The following is a 21,078-nucleotide window of genomic DNA, read 5'->3' on the forward strand; positions in this document are numbered from 1 at the left end:
TAGATTTTTGAGACTGTTGAAGTGAACAGAGAGAAGCAAAAGCAGACAATGTACCTAGCAATTAAAGTAAATGTGTAAAGTGATGAATTTTGAACTGTTATTTTGTAAAAACAGAAACCAGGAGCAGTTGACATTTTAGAAGATGTTCTTGCTCTTTGATAAACAAGTCCTGCAAAATGCTGGCATATATACAAGCACATTGAAAAAAAAGTCGAAGATCGGTTTAATCTTGCGTAAACTATTGTGCACCCATATTTGGAGTCATGGATGACCAGTTGTTCCCTACACATCTCAAATGTACATTGAATTAGAATTATTTCACCTGAGGATAGGGGTTACCAAATGTAAATGTGAAGGAAGAAACATAGAAAGACTATTGATATGCTCAAATTATGTAAAATTAGCAATAACAACACAATATTTTTTGTCAGAACACCATAAACAACATGGAAAACTAAATATTTTTAACTTCTTTAATATGTGCAAAAATCCAATACAAACTAATGTGGGCAAGGTACATGAATCATGTGAAAATAAATAATGCTTTATGAGGTTTTGTGAAATCACATGACAATTATGATCATTTAAAACGATTGATTCTGAGACTATACCTTTGAATAAAATGATAAATGTTTAAGTAGATTAATAGTGCCTTGTCTTTGTTATTAAAGACAAGATAACTATGTCCTTTCTTAACTTTGAGTGCCAAGGTGATCCAAATTTATCAATGCTTTCTTGAGGTAGGTCTGGTTTAGCTTGGAAATTAGCTCAGACTATTCATATATAACTTTTATGAATTGTATCATTTGCCATTGCGATATTGATTTTTTCACTTTTTCTCCTCTGAAAGTTAAAGTTAAGTGACCTATTTTTCTTTTTTCTTAACAGATAAAACTGAATGTTTAAAAGCAAATACCAAATCATGTGAGGAATGTATACAAGCAGGGCCAAATTGTGGGTGGTGCACAAATTTAATAAATAAGATTGCTTGCTTCCATTCCATTTATTCTCCGATTATTAAGTGTTGTCCAATGCTGTATCCTTGGGAAATACCAGATATGAAATTTCACTTGAATCAATTTTATTGACTAATGTGTGAGGTCTGTTGAACACATTGGCCACCAGGCACATGTGACTATTGAGCACTTGAAACATGGGTGTTACAAATTGAGAACTGCATAAGTCACAAAAACATGACAGTATTTAAAGACTTGAGTATTAAAAAATTAATAATGTTCAAATGATAATATTTTATATAAATATGTTGATCATCAAATTAATTTTGTTTCTCTCTTTTCTTAATCTTGAGACAGGATCTCACTTTTATAACCCAGGCTAGCCTGAATTCAAGATCCTCTTCTCTAGGCCTCACACATTTCTAGATTATAGGTGTATTCCACCATGACTGGCCCAAACTTTTTTTTTTCTATTGTGCTAAAGATAAACATAGGGCCTTATGTATGCTATGTCCTGGGTTGTAAACTCAGGGGTTCGAACTTGCAAAGTAGGTGCTCTACTGCTCTTACCACACCTCCAGCCAAGTCTGCTTTGTTTTTTTTTTTCAGTACTGGGGCTTGAACTCAGGGCTTAAAATGTGAGATACTCCACCACCGTATTTTGTGATTTTTTTTTTCGAGATAGATTCTCAGGAACTATTTGTCCTGGCTAGCCTCAAACCACGATCCTCCTGAACTCTGCCTCCTGAGTAGCAAGGATTATAGGCATGAGCCATCAGCATGCTAGGTTCTGTTTTACTCCCCTCATCTCCTTTCTTTTAGTATGGCTACATATATACATATATATGTGTGTGTGTGTGTATACGTGTATATACACATATGTGTATATGCATATACACACACACATATATATGTAAATTTTATCTTTGTGGCACATATTATATTTGTATTTGATAATTTGAAAGAAAGCCCTACCCATTTATTTCCCTTTTTTTGTTAGGGGAAGTTTAAATTAACCTTCATTATACTTGTTTTAAACTGATAGTGTTGGTTGGCAAGCTAATATAAACCCCTTGCATTAGGGTTTGACTTTTATTCTCTTAAAAAAACTACCTTGCCTAATATGTTACCTTATAAATAATGCTTCCTAAATTTTCAATGAGTGAATATTTGAATGAATACATGAGAGCAGGATGTGAGGAGTCAATTTGAGGTCCTAAAAGGAATAACTTATACTAGAAATCAAAAGGTTTATTGGTTATCTTTACCCAGGATTTTGAACCCAAATTGTAAGTGTCTAAATGTAGAGGTAAATGTTCAAATGTCAGAAATGGCAGCTAGTGTGGCCATTGAAAGATAAAATGAGAGATTTTTATTTCAGAGTTTTTTAATGACATTTTCTGTTCTCCTCAAATGGTACTGGTGTTAAATTAGCTACAGTGGAGAGAATGGATGGTGTGGGTTTTTCTGAGGCAAGGCTTATCTAATGGAATGTCTTCATTTTCTTCTGGAAAATGAGAATAACTCCTTATTATGTGTTGTTTCAAGTAGAATTTAATAAACTGTCATGAAGCAGTTTTGTACACAAGGTTTCAAATGAGTGGTATCTGCTATTCTCAACATCCATTTTATGGGGCCATAGTTTATGTGTAGTTGAAGGCTATCCTAGCCAAGTGTACTTTAAATAATTTAGCCTTTGAAGCTTGGGGCACAGTTCCTTAACCAATTAAGGTTTTTTGGAATATGCATAGTGAAATATTATTTGGGTTTATGATCTTAAAGTTTTCTGGATTGGCTAATATTTGAAATGAAAAATTTAGCAGAATCTTGTGCTTTGGTAGTACATTAGGTGGAATAATTACTAAAAATTGTACAGTTTTGAGCCAACTTCACATTCTTCACATTCATTCTCTTTCAGCTGTTTCTGGATTGATGCCCATAATTGCTCTTATGACTGTTGCATTTGCCTTAGAAAATAACTTACAAAAGCTATGGTGTGTTCTTTAATATCTGCATTCACATTATACACCATGAAATTGATAATGAACAGGACTGCATTTAAAGTCATTAGCTTTTTTAGTGCACTCTCAAATTTCATGAACCATTTTACAGCATTTTTGTCTTTAGTAACATACTTCTCTGTCAGATAAAATTTTTATCTTCACCTATGTTATTTGAAGTACAGTACATTTTGACTTTATGGCATTATTGGAAATTTATGTTTGTTTTGTTTTAAAATGCTGGAAATCCAACCCATGGCCTTGTGTGTGCCAGAAATGCTGTACCCTTGAACTATATCCCCAGCCCTTATATTTTTTAAGTGAATCACATTGAACATCTCTTTTATCTTTCCTCTTCTCCTTCCTCATTGTTTCAGTTCAGAGTTTCATCATCTCCTTGGATTTTCTTTCTGTAGCTTCTTAACTAATCTCTTATTTTTAAGAAAGTTTTTGTCACATTTTCTTAAATAAAAGTAAGATTAAGTTATTCACTTGTATATCGCAGTGGTGTATTACACAAAGAACAGATTTCTCACTTGAAATTTAAAATGGGAAATGTGAGTTGTGCCCTATGATGTGCTGAATCTTGCCTTCCCTAGTCAATTCATGGTGTTTTATGTATTTGTTTACCTGTCTCAGAGTTATCAATTTAGTACTGTTTCTGTTACTGTAACAACTACTGGAAATTACCACTTTATAAAGAGAAAAGTTTTACTCTGGCTCACCGTTTCAGAAGTTTCAGTCCATGATTAAGTGGCCCCTATTGCTTTGGGCTTGTGACAGGTGGCACATCATGTCGGTAGCACTTGGTGGAGCACCCTATTCACCTCAAGTTCAGGAGGTGGGTAGGGAGGAGACTCTCTCTATATATTTCTCTCTCTGTTTCTCTCTCTGTTTCTCTCTCTGTTTCTCTCTCTCTCTCTCTCTCTCTCTCTCTCTCTCTCCCCTCTGCCCTGCCAAAGACCTTTCCCGTGACATAAATCCTCCCTGTAGGCACCACCTCTTAAAAAGTTCCTATTTATAGTGCCAACCGGGGGACCTAGCCTTTAATATTGACACCTATGAGACACATTCCAGATCCAAACTGGTGCGAAGTTGATTGTTTTGTCCAGTTTGGTTGGGAATGTTATCTTTTTTATCTTTGGTGAAAGGCTTGGTGTTACAGGTTTTGGTTGAATGAAGTTGAGGACACAACTGCAGAATGACTTGTTGAATCCTTATGTTTTGCAAAAATAGTATACTTAGTTCATTTCATTTTATGATGTTTGCTGTGTAAATTAGACGTATTTGGTTTTTCTCATATGCTTTTTATTGCTGACATTGCTATAAGATATGGCCTTTTAGGGCATTGTAAGGATGGTGGCTTTGCATATTAAAGAAATGAGTCATGGGAGGGTATGAGCAGAAAACAGTCAGGACATAACTTATATTTTGAAATGATCATGATGGCTGCTTTATTGACAAACTTTCGGGGTAAAGTGTGAGAGCAAGGACATCAATTGGGACTATAATTCAAAAGGTGCACTGAGGCACTGCCCCAAGGACAACCCAACAAATGCACTGGGGTGTACCAGCACATTATAAATAATGGAGGTTGAAATACTTGACATCTGTTAGAAACTGTGTGATCTTTTGCCAATAGAGTGTTCATAGTTTCAACATTAGATCAGAACACATTCCTTGAAATAATGCTGTATCTTTGTGCAACTGTGATTTCATCAGGCACAATAAACTGGAAGAACTCTGCACAAATCAATGTGGAATAACAAATGAATTTTTCAGTGCCTATTTTGATTCCAAGGCTTCAGACATAGTGCAGTGTCTAAAGGGTGCAAGTAGCAGCTAATAATGGTTATTTACAAGTGAAATAGAGTTGTTTTCTTTAAATTTACATTCATTACTTTCCAAATGGCTATTTAGTTGCAGCAGGATTATATTAATTTCCTTTGGCTGCTCTAACAAATCACCACATACTTGGTGACTGAGGGCTATAGGTATGGCTCAATTAGTAGAATATTTGTGAAGGAACTATAAAACCATGAAAGTAAACACCAGACACATGGAGGCAGCAGTGAGGTTTTGAATTTCACTAATCCCTTTTATGGAAAAAGACCAAACCATAACCCATGAGAAGTATTTACTCATAAATGTAGAACACAGCAAACCTTAGAACAAGAGGATGGACAAACCCCCATCAGGCTGGCATCAACATTTGAATTGGGGCAGTGGTACACAAGATGCATTCATCCTGCCTGCAGGTGGCTCCTGGTCAGCACTGTGGGCCAGTTTGAGAGAAATAGCAAACTACCTGGGGTTTTGCCCAGCCCCAAAGTGATTACATTTAATTTTCTGCATCCATGGGTTCTGCAATTATGGATTCCACCAAACTTGGGTCAAAAATATTCTGAATAAAACTTTTGTCTGAACTGAACATGTACAGATTTTTGATCATTATTCCCTCATCAATATATGATAAAACTAGTTATATAGCATTTGCACTGCATTTGGAATAGTAAGTAATCTAGAGATGAGTTAAAGGATACAAGAAGAAGTGTGCCAGTTGTACACTAATATTACATAACTTTATATAAAGGAGTTGAGCATCCTCAGATTTTGGTATCTGACAGTTCCCAGAACCAATCCCAAGTGCATACTGAAGATCTCATGAAGGGTCTCATGATGGGGTCTGAAGGGCTAGGCAGTCCAGCATGTCTACAGTATTGAAAATGAGCAGACAGTAGTACTTATCAGAACACAGTTCTGCACAGTTGTGATATTGCTGGGAGAAGCAAGAGACACAAAGGATAAATCTCCTGATGGGAAACATAGAAGTTCTGAAAACAACCCACTGTGTTTTTGAATACCTAAAATAAAACAAAAGCAATAAAAAGAAGTTTTGTGAAGTTTGAAGACTCACTCACAAGTTGGGATGGTGGTGCACACTTTTAATCCCACTACTTGAGAAGCTGAGAGAGGAGGATCAGGAACTTGCAGCCAGCCTGAGACTCATAGTGAGACCCTGTTTCAATAAACAAAACAAAAAAATCAAAACCAAGATGAAAAAAGAAAATGGCAACTCTGCATGGCAAAAAGCCAGGAAAATTCTGAAAGGAAAAACACAAATACACTTAGTAGTTTAGCATACCATAAGGTGCCATTTCAAATCAGTGGGACTGATTATTCAATAAATTGTGATATAGTTGGGGGTTTAAATTACTTTCTCTAGAAAAATCTACTAAAGGCAAAATTAAGTTTCTTTAAGGGAACTGGATCAAGAATAGCTGAGAAATTTAGGGAAATGGGTTAATTTCTATCAATTGCCCTTTTATATCTTTTTAATAGTTCTATCATGTGACTCTATTACCATTGAAATCTAATTGCTAGAGTTCAAAGCCCAAACCCTCAATTGTTGGCTCCTAGTCTTTTGTAAATTGTTGATATAACATATGTTCTTATGTGTGAGTGGGGTGAATAATGTGGAGGAAACAAGCCAGTCTACAATAACTGATAAGTAAATATTCAAATGTGCAATATACAGTCATGAAAAGGAATGAAGGATTCTCATACGTGGACATGCATGAACCTTGAAAACTCTGTTCAGTGAAAGAAACCAGATACCAAAATCACATTTTGTACTTGATTTATATGAAATGTCCAGAAAAATTAAATACAGAGGCTTCTAGTTGTCTGTGGTCAGAGAAAGGAGGGAAGGTACATGACTGACACAATACAGAGAAGTTTCTTTTGGGGACAATGAAAGTGTTACAGATTAGATAGTGGCTATGGTTGCACAATCTTTGGAAAATCCTAAAATACTACTGAATTGCAACTTTAAAATGCTGAATTTCATGTTAGGTGAGTTATGTCTTAAGAAATAACTATTAAAATGTAAATTACTAGTTTTGCCACACTGAAACCACTTGCCCCATATCTTTGATACACTCCCTTTCAATCCTGTAATCCTGCAGTGTTCCCCACACATTCTCGATCCCACCCAGGCACCTCTGTATAGTTGGGCACCTGTGCTCTGCCCCTAAGAGGTGACTCACTGTTCATGCCCTCAAGGCTGTCTCCAAGGGTGGGCATGGACTCCTAATGCCCATTTTTCTCATGCTCTTTAATTGATGGCAGTGGTTGGAGAAGGTGACATGCACCAATATCAGTGGAGGAGGTCCCCAACCTTGCACTTTCTTGTTGATCCATCACCTCCAGAAGCTGTGATCTGAAAGACAGTTTCAATGCATATGGGCAAATGAAAACACCAAGGGGTTCAGAAACTCAAGCCACAAAAGGAGGCCTGCTCCTGTGGATGTAAAGTGATACCAACCCATTGCTGAACCTCACTAGTAAAGTAGAACAGTGATGCTGGCCTTGTGTGTTTGAAGGTTAATTGAATAGTGCCTTTTTCTGCCCTGATGCATGAGTGGTGAGAGAATGGTAATTTATACTTCAGGCTATCTTCTGGGCAGGCATCAAGTTGCTGAAGTTCAGTTGACTAGACCCCAAATTATCACCTTCCCCCAGGATAACTGAGCCCTTGCCACTACTGTTATAGGTTCTCCAATATATTGTATCCACAATTCTTAGCTTTAATCATAGATAACCCAAACATGTTGGCATTGTGTCATGAATTTCTAAAACGCTTATCTAGTGGCTAATGAGGCATGACCCATTCTTTTTTTATTATTCATATGTGCATACAATGCTTGGGTCATTTCTCACCCATGCCCCCACCCTCCCTTACCACCCACTCCACCCCCTCCATATCCCCCACAACCCCTCAATAACTGACAGAAACTATTTTGCCCTTATCTCTAATTTTGTAGTACAGAGAGTATAAGCAATAATAGGAAGGAACAAAGGGTTTTGCTAGTTGAGATAAGGATAGCTATACAGGAAGTTGACTCACATTGATTACCTGTGCGTGTGTATTACCTTCTAGGTTAATTCTTTTTGATCTAACCTTTTCTCTAGTTCCTGGTCAGCTTTTCCTATTGTCCTCAGTTGCTTTTAAGGTATCTGCTTTAGTTTCTCTGCATTAAGGGAAACAAATGCTAGCTAATTTTTTGAGGTGTCTTACCTATCCTCACCCCTCCCTTGTGTGCTCTCCCTTTTATCACGTGCTTAAAGTCGAATCCCCGTGTTGTGTTTGCCCTTGATCTAATGTATGCATATGAGAGAGAACATACGATTTTTGGTCTTTTGGACCAGGCTAACCACACTCAGAATGATGCTCTCCAATTCCATCCATTTACTGGCAAATGATAACATTTCATTCTTCTTCATGGCTGCATAAAATTCCATTGTCTATAGATACCACATTTTCTTGATCCATTTGTCAGTAGTGGGGCATCTTGGCTGTTTCCATAACTTGGCTACTGTGAATAGTGCTGCAATAAACATGGGTGTGCAGGTGCCTCTGGAGTAACCTGTGTCACAGTCTTTTGGGTATATCCCCAAGAGTGATACTGCTGGATCATATGGTAGATCAATGTTTACCTTTTTAAGTAGCCTCCAAATTTTTTTCCAGAGTGGTTGTACTAGATTACATTCCCACCAGCAGTGTAAGAGGGTTCTTTTTTCCCTGCATCCTCACCAACACCTGTTGTTTGTGGTGTTGCTAATGATGGCTATTCTAACAGGGGTGAGGTGGAATCTTAGTGTGGTTTTAATTTGCATTTCCTTTATTGCTAGAGATGGTGAGCATTTTTTCATATTTTTTTGGTCATTTGAATTTCTTCTTTTGAGAAAGTTCTGTTTCTTTTGCCCATTTCTTTATTGGTTCATTAATTTTGGGAGAATTTAGTTTTTTAAGTTCCCTATATATTCTGGTTATCAGTCCTTTGTCTGATGTATAGTTGGCAAATATTTTCTCCCACTCTGTGGGTGTTCTCTTCAGTTTAGAGACCATTTCTTTTGTTGAGCAGAAGCTTTTTAGTTTTAATGGAGTCTCAATTATCTATGCTATCTCTTAGTTGCTGTGCTGCTGGGGTTTCATTGAGAAAGTTCTTACCTATACCTATTAATTCGAGAATATTTCCTACTCTTTCTTGTATCAACTTTAGAGTTTGGGGTCTGATATTAAGATCCTTGATCCATTTTGAGTTAATATTGGTATAGGGTGATATACATGGATCTAATTTCAGTTTTTTGCTGCCTGCTAACCAGTTTTCCCAGCAGTTTTTGTTGAAGAGGCTGTCCTTTCTCCATCGTTTATTTTTAGAGCCTTTGTCAAAGACAAGTTGATTATAGTTGTGTGGCTTCATATCTTGGACCTCTATTCTGTTCCACTGGTCTTCATGTCTGTTTTTGTGCCAGTACCATGCTGTTTTTATTGTTATTGCTTTGTAATATAGTTTAAAGTTGCGTATTGTGATACCTCCAGCGTTGTTCTTTTGACTGAGTATTGCCTTGGCTTTTCATGGCCTCTTGTGTTTTCATATAAATTTAATGGTAGATTTTTCAATCTCTTTAATGAATGTCATTGGAATTTTGATGGGAATTGCATTAAACATGAAGATTACTTTTGAGAGTATAGACATTTTTGCTGTGTTGATTCTACCAATCCATGAGCATGGGAGACTTTTCCACTTTCTATAGTCTTCCTCAGTCTCTTTCTTCAGAAGTGTATAGTTTTCCTTGTAGAGGTCATTCACATCCTTTGTTAGGTTTACACCTAGGTATTTGATTTTTTTGAGGCTATTGTAAATGTAATTGTTTTAATACATTCTTTCTCAGTTTGTTCATTATTAGTGTATAGACACTACTAATGAACTGTAAATAAACATGGTGGCCGGCAGGAGCAGCAGCACCACCAAGTAAGCAGGAGCAGGAAAGCTTGTGAAAGTGGCAGTGGGAGGAAAACTGCACAGGAGAGGGGGGAAGACCCACCTCCCACATGAACTGTAAATAAACATGCAGGCCTGGCAACGTGGGGGCAGTGTCACCTTTCCCAGTGCTTGGAAAGGGGAAAGCCTGTAGCAGAGGCTCCCGCACAGGAGAACTCTGAGCAAACAAAGCCTGTGGGACCAGGTGAGTGCTAAGTTCACCCCAGAGATCTGCATAAATAAGGCTGCCAGCTACAGCAGGATGAGAGCAGCAGGTAGGCAAGCCAAAGTTGCAGATACCACTCTCAGAACTGTCTCCAGACTCTTTTTTTCTTTTTCTCCCTACCTTTGATGAGAGAACAACCAAATTACACCTGCAACCCAAAAAACTTACTGAAACTGTATTGCATTTGAACCTGGGACACTTGGTGGGGCTATTTTTTTTTGTATGTGTGTATAGTTTTATTCTACTTTATGCATCCCCTTTGATGAGACAACTACAGAACATCATCTGAGGCACCATCTCCAGGACTGGAGACTGAGATGGACACCCAAATTATTAAGACAGAAACTGCATTGTATATAAACTTGGAAGTTTTTTGGTTTTTTTTTTAATTTTCTATTTTCCATTTTATTTTAATTCATTTTTATATATAGATATTTCCGTCATTTACTTATTTTTTATTTTTTTATCTTTGATTTTCAATCCTCTCTCTGTCTCTCTAAACTCTGTTCAGCTTACTGTCGATTAGTACACTAACGTTCCCTGTTTATACCTTTGAAACTTTCTTATCTGAAACCTTATTCTGCTTTCTCCCTATTGTCTGTATATTTGTTTTCCCCTTTTCTCTAACTTCTTGCTTTCCATCTCAGCTCACCCTTCCATTCTAAATATTACCATTGTTATTATTACAAGCTAGAAAATACTCAATTGCACACAGTACAGGGACAGTAACAACACCAAAGACAATGACGGGAAGACAGAAAAAACAGGGAAACCAGTTTCCCCACAGCAAAAAATTAGTACAGGAACCACAGGGGAATGAAGAGAACAGAAACTCAGATCCAGACTTCAAGAAAATGAAGATAAACTATGCCAAAGGACCCAATGAAGCCCACAAGAACAATTTAAAAGAAGACATACTACAAGTACTCAATGAGAATTTTATAGAGATGATACTGGATAAGGTTAGCCAAAATGTACAGGAGACACTCAATAAATTCCAAGACAACAAAAATAGAGAATTTGAAAAAGCAAAAGAAGAAATAAAGGAAACCATAGAAGCACTGTATAAACACCAAAGTGAAAGAGAGAACACAATGAATAAATGGATAAATGAACCCAGGACAAAAATAGACAACATTAAAGAGGAAAACTGCCAGGATATGGAAAACCTCAGAAAAAAGAATGAAACAGAACTGCAAAATAAAACAGAAGGCCAATCCAGCAGAATAGAACAAACAGAAGACAGAATCTCAGAACTTGAAAATGAAATGGTAATTAAAGGAAAAACTGAAGAACTATTAATTAAATAGCTCAAGACCTGTGAAAAGAAAATGCAAGAACTCACTGACTCCATCAAAAGACCAAACTTGAGAATCACGGGCATGGAAGAAGGAGAAGAGGTGCAAGTGAAGGGAATGCGTAATATATTCAACAAAATAATAACGGAAAATTTCCCAAATCTTGAGAAAGATATTCCCATACAGATGCAAGAGGCCTCCAGGACACCAAACAGACCACATCAAAATAGAACTACTCCACGACATCTCATCATTAAAACAACAAGTTCAGAAACTAAGGAAAGAATATTGAAGGCTGTAAGAGAGAAAAAAAAGTAACATACAAAGGTAAACCCATCAAAATAACAGCAGACTTCTCAACAGAAACATTAAAAGCAAGAAGAGCGTGGGGTGAGATCTTCTGGGCATTGAATGAAAATAATTTCAAACCCAGGATACTCTACCCAGCAAAGCTATCATTCAAAATAGATGGAGCAATAAAAGTCTTCCATGATAAGCAGAAACTAAAACAATATGTGACCACAAAGCCACCATTACAAAAGATTCTGCAAGGGATTCTGCACACAGAAAGTGAAACCCAACTTAGCCATGAAAAAACAGGCAGCACCAAACCACAGGAAAAGAAAAAGCAAGACAGTAACCCCAACTTAGATACACACAATTAAACCTTCAAACAACTAAGACAACTAAATGACAGGAATCACCACATACCTATCAGTACTAACGCTTAATGTTAATGGACTTAATTCACCCAAAAAAAGACACTGTTTGACAAAATGGATTAAAAAAGAAGATCCAACAATTTGTTGCTTACAGGAGACTCATCTCACCAACAGAAATAAGCATGCTTAGGATGAAAGGCTGGAAGAAGATTTACCAAGCCAATGGCCCCCGAAAACAAGCAGGAGTAGCAATACTTATCTCTGACAAAGTAGACTTCAAACCTACATTGATCAAACGAGACAAAGAAGGACATTCAATACTAATAAAAGGGGAAATAGACCAAAAGGAAATAATAATCATCAATGGTATGCACCCAATGTCAACGCACCCAATTTCATCAAACATACCCTGAAAGACCTAAAAGCATATATAAACGCCAACACAGTGATTGTGGGAGACTTGAACACCCCATTATCATCAAGAGATAGGTCATCCAAACAAGAAATCAATAAAGAAATCCAAGATCTAAAATATGCAATAGATCAAATGGACCTAGTAGATGTCTACAGAACATTTCATACAATGTCTACACAATATACATACTTCTCAGCAGCCCACGAAGCCTTCTCCAAAAAAGATCATATCCTAGGGCACAAAGCAAGCCTCAGCAAATATAAGGAAATAGAAATAATACCATGCATACTATCTGATCACAATGCAGTAAAAGTAGAACTCAACAACAAAAGTAAAGACAAAAAACATGCAAACAGCTGGAAACTAAATAACTCATTACTTAATGAAGAATGGATCATCAATGAAATAAAAGAGGAAATTAAAAAGTTCCTGGAAGTCAATGAAAATGAAAACACAACCTACTGGAACCTATGGGACACAGCTAAGGCAGTCCTGAGAGTAAAGTTTATAGCCATGAGTGCATATATTAAAAAGATTGAAAGATCCCAAATCAATGACCTAATGATACATCTCAAACTCCTAGAAAAACAAGAACAAGCAAATCCCAAAACAAATAGAAGAAGAGAAATAATAAAAATAAGAGCTGAAATCAACGAAATAGAAACCAAAAAAACCATACAAAGAAGTAATGAAACAAAAAGTTGGTTCTTTGAAAAAATAAACAAGATTGATAGACTCCTGGCAAACCTGACTGAAATGAGGAGAGAAAAAGCCCAAATTAGTAGAATCAGGAATGCAAAGGGAAGAGAACAACAAACACCATGGAAGTCCAGGAAATCATCAGAGACTACTTTGAGAGCCTATATTCAAATAAATTTGAAAATCTAAAAGAAATGGACAGATTTCTAGATACATATGGTCATCCAAAACTGAACCAAGAGGAAATTAATCACCTGAATAGACCTATAACACCAAATGAAATTGAAGCAGCAATCAAGAGTCTCCCCAGAATTCCAAGATGGCGGCTAGAGGTAGGAAGCAGAAAGCGACCCTCCTATAGTGAAATCTTGGAGAGACGCTGGAGACACAGTTTGCAGGCATAATCACTGAGAAAAGGCAAAACTTTGACCCCTCCACATCTCCAGCCGGTGCAGAGAATCTCCACTTCACGTTAAACGGAGAAACCAGGAGGGCCCCCGGGGCCACCAGTGGCCGGCGCCCATACGGCTTGGGAAGACACGGACCAGGTGAGCTTCATGGTACCGCGGTAGCCCCACAGACAAGCCTGGGCCAGAGCAGCATAGCCCCCTGGACAGACTGACCTCCACCCGGGAAAAAAAGAGAAACTGAGTACTAAGCAATAAGAACAGTTAAGACACGCTGGAAAAAGGGTGGGGCGCCCTGAGCGCTGAAGATTGGGGGAAGGGAATCCTTCCCAGGACTGTAAATAAACAAGCCGGGCGGGCCGGAGAGGCTCTGGCGGGAGCGGGGCGCGCCCAGCAACCAGGAGCAGGGAAGACCCACTTCCCACGTGAACTGTAAATAAACACGCAGGCCTGACAACGCTGGGCAGTGGCACCTTTCCCAGTGCTTGGAAAGGGGAAAGCCTGTGGCAGAGGCTGCCGCACAGGAGAACTCTGAGCAAACAAAGCCTGTGGGACCAGGTGAGTGCTAGCTCACCCCAGAGTTCTGCATAAATAACGCCGCCAGCTACAGGCTGAGAGCAGCAGGCAGGCAAGCCACAGTTGCAGATACCACTCTCAGAACTGCCTCCAGACGCTTTTTTTTTTCTTTTTCTCCCTACCTTTGATGAGAGAACAACCGAATTACACCTGCAAGCCGAAAAACTTACTGAAACTGTATTGCATTTGAACTGGGGACACTTGGTGGGGCTTTTTTTTTTTCTTCTGTGTGTGTGTGTGAGTGTAGTTTTGTTCTACTTTATGCATCCCCTTTGATGAGACAACTACAGAACAACATCTGAGGCACCAACTCCAGGACTGGAGATTGAGGCGGACATCCAAATTATTAAGACTGAAATTGCATTGCATATGAACTTGGAAGTTTTTTGGTTTTTTTTTTTAATTTTCTGTTTTCCATTTTATTTTAATTCATTTTTATATATAGATATTACTTTCATATACTTATTTTTTATTTTTTTATCTTTGATTTTCAATCCTCTCTCTGTCTCTCTATTGTCGGTTCAGCTTACTGTTGATTAGTACACTAACACTCCCTGTTTATACCTTTGAAACTCTCTTGTCTGATACCTTGTTCTGCTTTCTCCCTATTGTCTGTATATTTGTTTTCCCCTTTTCTTTAACTTCTTGCTTTCTTTCTCAGCTCACTTTTCCATTCTCAACATTACCATTGTTATTATTACAAGCTAGAAAATACTTAATTACATACAGTACAGGGACAGTAACAACACCAAGGACAATGACAGGAAGACAGAAAAAACAGGGAAACCAGTTTCCCCACAGCAAAAAATTAGTACAGGAACCAGAGGGGAATGAAGAGAACAGAAACTCAGATCCAGACTCCAACAAAATGAAGATAAACTATGCCAAAGGACCCAATGAAGCCCACAAGAATAATTTAAAAGAAGATATACTACAAGTACTCAATGAGAATTTTATAGAGGTGATACTGGATAGGGTCAACCAAAATGTACAGGAGACACTCAAGAAATACCAAGACAATAAAAATAGAGAATTTGAAAAAGCAAAAGAAGAAATAAAGGAAACCATAGAAGCACAGAATAAACACCAAAGTGAAAGAGAGAACACAATGAATAAATGGATAAATGAACTCAGGACAAAAATAGACAACAATAAAGAAGAAAAGAGCCAGGATATGGAAAACCTCAGAAAAAAGAACGAAACAGAACTGCAAAACAAAATGGAAGGCCAATCCAGCAGAATAGAACAAACAGAAGACAGAATCTCAGAACTTGAAAATGAAATGGTAATTAAAGGAAAAACTGAAGAACTATTAATTAAACAACTCAAGACCTGTGAAAAGAAAATGCAAGAACTCACTGACTCCATCAAAAGACCAAACTTGAGAATCATGGGCATCGAAGAAGGAGAAGAGGTGCAAGTGAAGGGAATGCGTAATATATTCAACAAAATAATAACGGAAAATTTCCCAAATCTTGAGAAAGATATTCCCATACAGATGCAAGAGGCCTCCAGGACACCAAACAGACCAGATCAAAATAGAACTACTCCATGACATCTTATCATTAAAGCAACAAGTTCAGAAACTAAGGAAAGAATATTGAAGGCTGTAAGAGAGAAAAAACAAGTAACATACAAAGGTAAACCCATCAAAATAACAGCAGACTTCTCAACAGAAACATTAAAAGCAAGAAGAGCGTGGGGTGAGATCTTCTGGGCATTGAATGAAAATAACTTCAACCCCAGGATACTCTACCCAGCAAAGCTATCATTCAAAATAGATGGAGCAATAAAAGTCTTCCATGATAAGCAGAAACTAAAACAATATGTGACCACAAAGCCACCATTACAAAAGATTCTGCAAGGGATCCTGCACACAGAAAGTGACACCCAACTTAACCATGAAAAGGCAGGCAGCACCAAACCACAGGAAAAGAAAAAGCAAGACAGTAGAGAGTAACATCAAGTTAGGTACACACAATCAAACCTTCAAACAACTAAGATAACTAAATGGCAGGAATCACCACATACCTATCAGTACTAACACTTAATGTTAATGGACTTAATTCACCCATCAAAAGACACTGTTTGACAAAATGGATTAAAAAAGAAGATCCAACAATTTGTTGCTTACAGGAGACTCATCTCACCAACAGAAATAAGCATGCTTAGGATGAAAGGCTGGAAGAAGATTTACCAAGCCAATGGCCCCCGAAAACAAGCAGGAGTAGCAATACTTATCTCTGACAAAGTAGACTTCAAACCTACATTGATCAAACGAGACAAAGAAGGACATTCAATACTAATAAAAGGGGAAATAGACCAAAAGGAAATAATAATCATCAATCTGTACACACCCAATGTCAACACACCCAGTTTCATCAAACATACCCTGAAAGACCTAAAAGCATATATAAACGCGAACACAGTGGTTGTGGGAGGCTTTAACACTCCATTATCATCAATAGATAGGTCATCCAAACAAAAACTCAATAAAGAAATCCAAGATCTAAAATATGCAATAGATCAAGTGGACCTAGTAGATGTCTACAGAACATTTCATCCAACCTCTACGCAATATACATTCTTCTCAGCAGCCCATGGAACCTTCTCCAAAATAGATCATATCCTAGGGCACAAAGCAAGCCTCAGCAAATATAAGAAAATAGAAATAATACCATGCATACTATCTGACCACAATGCAGTAAAAGTAGAACTCAACAACAAAAGTAAAGACAAAAAACATGCAAACAGCTGGAAACTAAATAACTCATTACTTAATGAAGAATGGATCATCGATGCAATAAAAGAGGAAATTAAAAAGTTCCTAGAAGTCAATGAAAATGAAAACACAACCTACTGGAACCTATGGGACACTGCTAAGGCAGTCTTGAGAGGAAAGTTTATAGCCATGAGTGCATATATTAAAAAGATTGAAAGATCCCAAATCAATGACCTAATGATACATCTCAAACTCCTAGAAAAACAAGAACAAGCAAATCCCAAAACAAATAGAAGAAGAGAAATAATAAAAATAAGAGCTGAAATCAACAAAATAGAAACCAAAAAAACCATACAAAGAAGTAATGAAACAAAAAGTTGGTTCTTTGAAAAAATAAACAAGATCAATAGACCCCTGGCAAACCTGACTAAAATGAGGAGAGAAAAAACCCAAATTAGTAGAATTAGGAATGCAAAAGGGGAGATAACAACAAACACCATGGAAGTCCAGGAAATCATCAGAGACTACTTTGAGAACCTATATTCAAATAAATTTGAAAATCTAAAAGAAATGGACAGATTTCTAGATACATATGATCATCCAAAACTGAACCAAGAGGAAATTAATCACCTGAATAGACCTATAACACAAAATGAAATTGAAGCAGCAATCAAGAGTCTCCCCAAAAAGAAAAGTCCAGGACCTGATGGATTCTCTGCTGAATTCTATCAGACCTTTAAAGAAGAACTGATACCAACCCTCCTTAAACTGTTCCATGAAATAGAAAGGGAAGGAAAACTGCCAAACACATTTTATGAAGCCAGTATTACACTTATCCCAAAACCAGGCAAAGACACCTCCAAAAAGGAGAACTATAGGCCAATCTCCTTAATGAACATTGATGCAAAAATCCTCAACAAAAAAATGGCAAAACGAATTCAGCAACACATCAAAAAGATTATTCACCACAATCAGGTAGGCTTCATCCCAGGGATGCAGGGGTGGTTCAACATACGAAAATCAATAAACGTAATAAACCACATTAACAGAAGCAAAGACAAAAACCACTTGATCATCTCAATAGATGCAGGAAAAGCCTTTGATAAGATCCAACATCATTTCATGATAAAAGCTCTAAGAAAACTAGGAATAGAAGGAAAGTTCCTCAACATTATAAAAGCTATATTTGACCAATCCACAGCCAGAATTATACTTAATGGAGAAAAACTGAAACCATTCTCTCTAAAATCAGGAACAAGACAAGGATGCCCACGATCTCCACTCCTATTCAAAAAGTACTGGAATTCCTAGCCAGAGCAATTAGGCAAGAAGAAGGAATAAAAGGAAAACAAATAGGTAAAGAAACTGTCAAAATATCCCTATTTGCAGACGACATGATCCTATACCTTAAAGACCCAAAAAACTCTATTCAGAAGCTTCTAGATATCATCAATAACTATAGCAAGATAGCAGGATATAAAATCAACATAGAAAAATCATTAGCATTTCTATACACTAACAATGAGCAAACGGAAAAAGAATGTATGAAAACAATTCCATTTACAATAGCCTCAAAAAAAATCAAATACCTAGGTGTAAACCTAACAAAAGATGTGAAAGACCTCTACAAGGAAAACTATACACTTCTGAAGAGATTGAGGAAGACTATAGAAAGTGGAGAGATCTCCCATGCTCATAGATTGGTAGAATCAACATAGTAAAAATGTTGATACTCCCCAAAGTAATCTACATGTTTAATGCAATTCCCATCAAAATTCCAATGACATTCATTAAAGAGATTGAAAAATCTACTGTGAAATTTATATGGAAACACAAGAGGCCACGAATAGCCAAGGCAATACTCAGTCAAAAGAACAATGCAGGAGGTATCACAATACCTGACTTCAAACTGTATTACAAAGCAATAACAATAAAAACAGCATGGTACTGGCACAAAAACAGACATGAAGACCAGTGGAACAGAATAGAGGATCCAGATATGAAGCCACACAACTATGAGCAACTTATCTTTGACAAAGGAGCTAAAAATATACGATGGAGAAATAGCAGCCTCTTCAACAAAAACTGCTGGGAAAACTGGTTAGCAGTCTGCAAAAAACTGAAACTAGATCCATGTATATCACCCTATACCAAGATTAACTCAAAATGGATCAAGGATCTTAATATCAGACCCCAAACTCTTAAGTTGATACAAGAAAGAGTAGGAAATACTCTGGAGTTAGTAGGTATAGGTAAGAACTTTCTCAATGAAACCCCAGCAGCACAGCAACTAAGAGATAGCATAGATAAATGGGACCTCATAAAACTAAAAAGCTTCTGTTCATCAAAAGAAATGGTCTCTAAACTGAAGAGAACACCCACAGAGTGGGAGAAAATATTTGCCAATTATACATCAGACAAAGGACTGATAACCAGAATATACAGGGAACTTAAAAAACTAAATTCTCCCAAAACTAATGAACCAATAAAGAAATGGGCATGTGAACTAAACAGAACTTTCTCAAAAGAAGAAATTCAAATGGCCAGAAAACACATGAAAAAATGCTCACCATCTCTAGCAATAAAGGAAATGCAAATTAAAACCATGCTAAGTTTCCACCTCACCCCTGTTAGAATAGCTATCATCAGCAACACCACCAACAACAGGTGTTCGCGAGGATGCAGGGAAAAAGGAACCCTCTTACACTGTTGGTGGGAATGTAGACTAGTACAACCACTCTGGAAAAAAATTTGGACGCTACTAAAAAAGCTGGACATCGATCTACCATTTGATCCAGCAATACCACTCTTGGGGATATACCCAAAAGACTGTTACTCCAGAGGCACCTGCACATCCATGTTTATTGCGGCACTATTCACAATAGCCAAGTTATGGAAACAGCCAAGATGCCCCAGCACTGATGAATGGATTAAGAAAATGTGGTATCTATACACAGTGGAATTTTATGCAGCCATGAAGAAGAACGAAATGTTATCATTCGCTGGTAAATGGATGGAATTGGAGAACATCATTCTGAGTGAGGTTAGCCTGGCTCAAAAAACCATGTGGATATTAGATCAAGGGCAAACACAACTAGGGGATTGGACTATGAGCACATGATAAAAGCGAGAGCACACAAGGGAGGGGTGAGGATAGGTAAGACACCTAAAAAACTAGCTAGCATTTGTTGCCCTTAATGCAGAGAAACTAAAGCAGATACCTTAAAGCAACTGAGGCCAATAGGAAAAGGGGAACAGGTACTAGAGAAAAGGTTCGATCAAAAAGAATTAACCTAGAAGGTAACACCCACACACAGGAAATCAATGTGAGTCAATGCCCTGTATAGCTATCCTTATCTCAACCAGCAAAACCCCTTGTTCCTTCCTATTATTGCTTATACTCTCTCTACAACAAAATTAGAAATAAGGGCAAAATAGTTTCTGCTGGGTATTGAGGGGGTGGAGGGGAGAGGGAGGGGTTGGAGTGGGTTGTAAGGGAGGGGGTGGGGGCAAGGGGGAGAAATGAACCAAGCCTTGTATGCACATATCAATAATAAAAGAAAAATGAAAAAAAAAAGAAAACCAAATATTCATGAATCTCTTTTTTCTTACTTTTATGGTGCTCCACTGTCTCCTTTTTTCTCTAATTATTCATCTCTCTGTTTTTCCTGACCTTGCACCCAAGCATGGCAGACAGAGAATGAAAGAGGCCCAAGATTCTATACTGGCTGTTGGCAAGGGGGAAGAAACTACAGTAACTGCCACAATAGTTTCACAAGAGAGAAACTAACTTAATGCTTCTCTCATGGATGAAGGAAATAGAGAGTGGGATGTCTACATGGCCCAAGGAGCTAGGGGTAGCATATTATGTGCAAAAGTATTATGACCAAAATACCCAAGAGTTGTAAAGTCAGCTGGATATTGCGCCTCTCTGATGTTTGCTTCTAATGGGTAGAGACCATTTCTCAAAGCATTGTGGGTATGAAAAAAAAATGACTGCTTCTGAAAATTCACAGGAAGTAGCATCCATACCAGTAAGACTGCAAAATCAAGGCTTGTCCAAGAAACAATTCTTACAATGAAGGAGACAAAGGGAGAGAAGAGAAAGGATGCGCATCCAACCTGGCCCAGGCCCAGAAAGGGCCAGAAAAGAAAAAACTAAAAGAACCTGAGATCACATCACTTCTACAAGTGATGAATGTACTCAATGAACTTCCTCTTACTCTTCAACCAAGTTACACAAAGAGCTCCTTAATCCTTAACTTCTCCAGTAAGTTCACTAGTCAGATC

This window comes from Castor canadensis, chromosome 15, assembly GCF_047511655.1.
Source record: "Castor canadensis chromosome 15, mCasCan1.hap1v2, whole genome shotgun sequence".
Lineage (NCBI taxonomy): Eukaryota > Metazoa > Chordata > Mammalia > Rodentia > Castoridae > Castor > Castor canadensis.